General features: G+C 40.7%; 1 long non-coding RNA gene and 1 pseudogene across 1 annotated transcript; both read left to right on the top strand.

Moving 5' to 3' along the window:
• The first annotated feature begins 266 nt into the window (after nucleotides 1-266).
• Nucleotides 267-1,063, top strand: LOC150036234 (uncharacterized; annotated as a pseudogene).
• A 926-nt stretch (nucleotides 1,064-1,989) lies between these two features.
• On the top strand, nucleotides 1,990-4,093 carry LOC150036233 (uncharacterized). Its single transcript, XR_016529758.1, has 4 exons — nucleotides 1,990-2,295; nucleotides 2,395-2,496; nucleotides 2,583-2,681; nucleotides 3,757-4,093. It is a non-coding gene; the product is annotated as an uncharacterized LOC150036233 (long non-coding RNA).
• The last annotated feature ends 784 nt before the right edge of the window (nucleotides 4,094-4,877 follow it).

Below are 4,877 nucleotides of genomic sequence, written 5' to 3'. Positions count from 1 at the left end.
GGTGTGACAACTTGGTATCAAAGCGGTTAGCTCCATGGGAAATGAGACAGATCAGTTAGTGATTAGAAGAATTTAGGATGTAAATAGTTAGACGTTGAGTCAGTTCAGATAGAACTAGCATAGTATGGTCCAAGTATGGATAAGAATGAGTCCAGTCAGGACTAGAATGTGTCCAGTCAGGACTAGAATGTGGGTAGAAGTTTAGTATCATGCATCTGAGTTAAGTATCTATAGCATGTCTGATATGTTGATATGTTATAAGAATCATGCCACCACGTACCAGCAAACGACGCAGGCAGAATCAGGATAGAACGCAGGATCCTACCCAAGGTCAATCTGAAAGGGGACCCATTACCCCGAAAGTTCAAACCAGAACAGGAAACGAGCAATTTTTTAGATCTGCACATGAGGTAGGTAGGCCAGAGAGAGCAGGACCTAGTGATCCGAAAAAGATGTATGGAATAAAACGACTGAAGAAATTAGGAGCCACAGTGTTTGAGGTTTCCACAGATTCAGCTGATGCTGAGGTTTGGTTAAATATGCTTGAGAAATGCTTCGATGTGATGAGCTGTCCTGAGGAGAAAAAAGTTAGATTGGCCACATTCCTGCTGCAGAAGAAGGCAGAGGTATGGTGGAAACCCATATTAGCCAGGCGCAGCGATGCACGTACGTTAGACTGGCAGACTTTCAGAGGCATATTCAAAGACAAGTATTATCCTAGCATATACTGTGAGGCAAAGAGAGATGAGTTCTTGGGGCTGAGCAAGGGTCACTTTCAGTGGCCGAGTATGAGAGAAAGTATACCGAGCTTTCATGGTATGCTGATGTGATTGTGGCCTCTGAGAGTGATAGGTGTCAAAGGTTTGAAAGAGGGCTACGTTTTGAGATACATACCTTGATTACAGCTATTGCTAAGTGGACGGATTTTTCTCATTAGTAGAGACTGCCCTACATGTGGAGCAGAGTATAACAGAGGAGAAGTCAGTAGTGGAGCCTAGTCGTGGGGCTTCAACAACTAGTGGTTTCTGAGGTCGTGAGCAGTAGAGGTTCACACCTGGAGTGAATGTTTCAGGCCATCAAGACTTTAAGCGTCGGTCTGGTGGCCAGTCATCGAGGCAAATGAGTTCAGGTAGTGCCTATCAAAGACAGAGCTAGAGAGCACCCAGTCAGTCTGCTAGTTTAGCAGCAAGACCGTGGATGGAGTTCGTTACTAGTGAAATTAGAAGAACCCCATGTGCAAGTTGTGGCAGGAATCATCGGGGTTAGTGTCTTGTTGGTGTCGGTGTGTGTTACCAGTGTGGATAGCTAGGGCATTTCAAGAGAGACGGTCCACAACTGAGAGCAGCAGTTCAGAGGGACCAGAGCGTTGAGTCCCACACAGTTGAGCAGCCGAGAGTCTTAGCAGCTGCAGCAGATGGGCACCAGTGGTGCAAAGTAGAAGGGAGTTGTGGTGAAACCTAGGCAGCAGGGAAAAGTCTACACTATGACTCAACAGGAAGCGGAGGATGCACCAGACGTGATTACTGGTAGGGGTTTTATTTGTAATGTACCTGCACGTGTTTTATTAGATCTAGGTGCTACGCATTCCTTGAGTTATAAAGAGGAAGCGGTTCAGATCCTCGATAGAAATGAGCAAGTTTTGAGGAACAAAACGATCCCGCTCGTGAAGGTCCTTTGGAGACATCACGGAGTGGAGGAGGCAACCTAGGAGTCAGAAGACCAGATGAGGAGGAGTTACCCGAAACTCTTCACCTAAGGACTTCTAAATTTCGAGGACGAAATTTCATAAGGGGGAGGTAAGTTGTAAACCCGAGACTTTCCTTGGATTATTTCCTCTTGTCACACATTGTAGGATGTGGGATTTAAGTTATTGTAGTTCCATTGTTGAAGAAAATGGCAAAGTTTTTGGTTGAAGTTGTCTTTAATAATTTTGGAATTTATAAATAAAGAAAAGAAAAGAAAGGGAATAAAGAAAAAGAAAAGAGAAGGAAAGGAAAGAAAAGGAAAAGGAAAAAGGGAAAAAAAAAAGAAAATGAAAGAAATTGGAAACCCATTCGGTGCTTAGGGTTTAAAGTGAGAACCCACTCATTTCAGCCCATTTCTCCATCATTTCCCATTATATTTTCAGAGCATTTCGAGAGAGAGAGTGAAGGAAGAGGGAGAAGAAGTTTCTGCAGGTTGGAGGTTGAAGAAGGGAGGAAAAGCTCACGCAAGTGCAACCATGGAAGAATTTGGGTTCAACCTACCTATCTCTGGTTTTTAAGTCAGTTTGAGCTACACAAGAAGAACTAAGAGGTAAGGCCTGACTTTCTTGAAAGTTAATCTATTTTCTAACAAATTTCATGAAGGAAGCTTGAGCTAAATCTGATGTTAATTTAAAATGCTTTTGAAAAGAAAAACAGAGCACAGAATTTTCGTGCAAATCAGAAGGATCTCTGCTTTTCTCTGATTTTTGAACATTCTGGGGTGTACAGGTTGGATTAGAAGTTCAATTGGGTATGGTTGGAAATATTATTCAATTTCCTGTAACTTTCATGAAGAATTCGTGAGCCAAAATTGACTAGAAGTAGGTTTAATTTCAGGAGAAAGGTAGAGGGTAGCAGAGAAGCACGAATCTGTATTTTTTGCGTTCGAGGGATTTCTGGACAAATCCGTTGAGAATCTCGTTTTTATTCCTTTAGGTAAGTTGTAGAGGGTTCCAAAATGAAGAGTTTAATATATAGTACATTAATTTTGGTCAAGTATTGAGGAAGTTATAAGTGTTGGAATTTAGAGTATTGAATCTGGAAAATCTGGAAAGAAAATGTGAAGTGTGATTTTATTTCTAGAATTTAGAATTCATGAGCATGGAAAGACAAGACGATTTATAGTTCTGATGCTTGGTTTCAGTTGTTTGACTGGCCAAGAGGAAATAGGCCGAGTCTACAAACCAGGGAACTAGCCAAGACTGTGAGTGACAAAACAAATTTCAAGAAATGATTTCTAAACTGTAATTTATGCTTAAATGGTTTACATGCTTGAATATGAACTTATGAATGATACATGATTTCTATGAATGGTTTCAAGCATAAGTTTTGAGCTTAGATTTTCTAATGAGGTTTATATACGAGCACGTGATTATTGACTTCCTGAAAAGTAGTTGAAACGATACCATTTAAGGTAGAGTATGTATTAGCGCGTACTCTTTAAAGATTTTCAATTTTTCACGAGCAAGCCGAGTAAGCTTGAGTTTTACGAAAGACAAAGATAAGCAGACATGTTTTAATGATTTCATGTGGTTTTCCTGAGACTTTTATTGACTACATGACTGAGATATTGAGCCCGAGGCTATATGGTACCATGTGCACACGGGTTATATTCCGTTGTTGACGTTGAGTGTACTCCGTGACAACGATGCTGTCGGGAGTGCTGGGCAGGCCCTACTACGACAAAGACGATGGGAGTGTTGGGTAGGCCCCACTACATCGTAGAGCTAGTAAACGTTGGTTGTACTGGGCGTGCCCTACACAACGTTGATTTGTCATGTTAGTTAAAATGTTTTATATACTTGATATGCCTTGCTAGATTTTAATGACGTACTTGCGGAACATTTGAGAAAGCTTTTAGCGTTACACGTTTATGTTTAATGCTTTGATTGAACAGATTTATACGTTTAAAGGTTTATCACGTGTTCTGATTTGTGGATTTACAGTTTTAAATTTAGTCACTCACTGGGCTTCGTAGCTCACTCTTTCAAAATGTTTTCCCACTTTTCAGGTAGAGATAGAGCTCCCGGTGCCTGATAACTGCCAAAGTCTATTTTCTCCTAAAAGCTTCCAGATCAAGCTTCATACAGGGTGGAGTTGTACACTGTGTCTGTTTATATTGTAAATGTCTTTGTAAGAACTGGATAGTTTATGGTTGTGTAAGCTCTAGATGACGTGGTTGTGTAAACCCCAGTTGGATATATTTTTGGTTGTGATATCTCTATCAGGTTATTTTCCAAACCGAGTTATGTCAGGACCGCACTTCATGTGTGTCTAAAGGTTTTCAGGGATTCGCTGTGTTGTGTTACATGTAAAGTATTTTATATCTAAGATTAGTATGTTTATCATGTTCAACGATTCAACAGGATCAATAGGTATCGTTAGCGGAGGACAACGTCTATTGGCTTCACGCCATCTCCCTGACTAAGCTAGCAGGTAGACTGGGAGAGGGTGTGACATGTTCACTCTCTTAGAACGCATGAGTAGCTAAACTTATCGAATGGGTTGAGAAGAATTAAGCTAACATTACCTAGGATCTTCATCGCATGCGATTATCTTATTTTATGTTGTGCCCAACACCCCTTTAGAGCTACTCGAGAGAGAGTCTAAAGAAAGAACCTGAGACTTGAGAGAGTTAGATTAGAATCTAGACTCGAGAGAGCAAGATTAAATCTGCATAAACAAGAGATAGGGACTTATAGATAAGCTCTATTTGTCAACCTGCATCGCATGCAGCCTAGAGATAAGTATGATATTATGTGGTCGGTGTGTCATTTTTTCATCGCATAAATAAGAATAGAGGCTTACGTGTAGGTCCTATAGATTTATCGCATATATCACATGCGTTCTAGCATTAGAAGCCGTAGCATTCGCATCGAGAGATGGTTTACTATTGTATGTGTGTTGCATGATCGCATAGCATGAACGCATCCTAGGAAGTGTTAGCCGAAACCCTTCTCAACCCGTTCATGCATACTCATCGCATCTTCCGTTTTATCAACTCTTTTCGGAACTCTACCACATTTGTTTATTTTTATTACCGCAAACAACAAACCAAACAACTATTTGAGTTATCGGTTACCGCAAAGTTTCTTGAAAACTACCACTGCAAACTAGTTTCCTAAGTCCCTA

This window comes from Benincasa hispida, chromosome 5 (assembly GCF_027475165.1).
Source record: "Benincasa hispida cultivar pf3 chromosome 5, pf3_genome.v1.1, whole genome shotgun sequence".
In the NCBI taxonomy this organism is placed as follows: Eukaryota; Viridiplantae; Streptophyta; class Magnoliopsida; order Cucurbitales; family Cucurbitaceae; genus Benincasa; species Benincasa hispida.
This window is presented reverse-complemented; position numbering and strand designations above follow the sequence as displayed.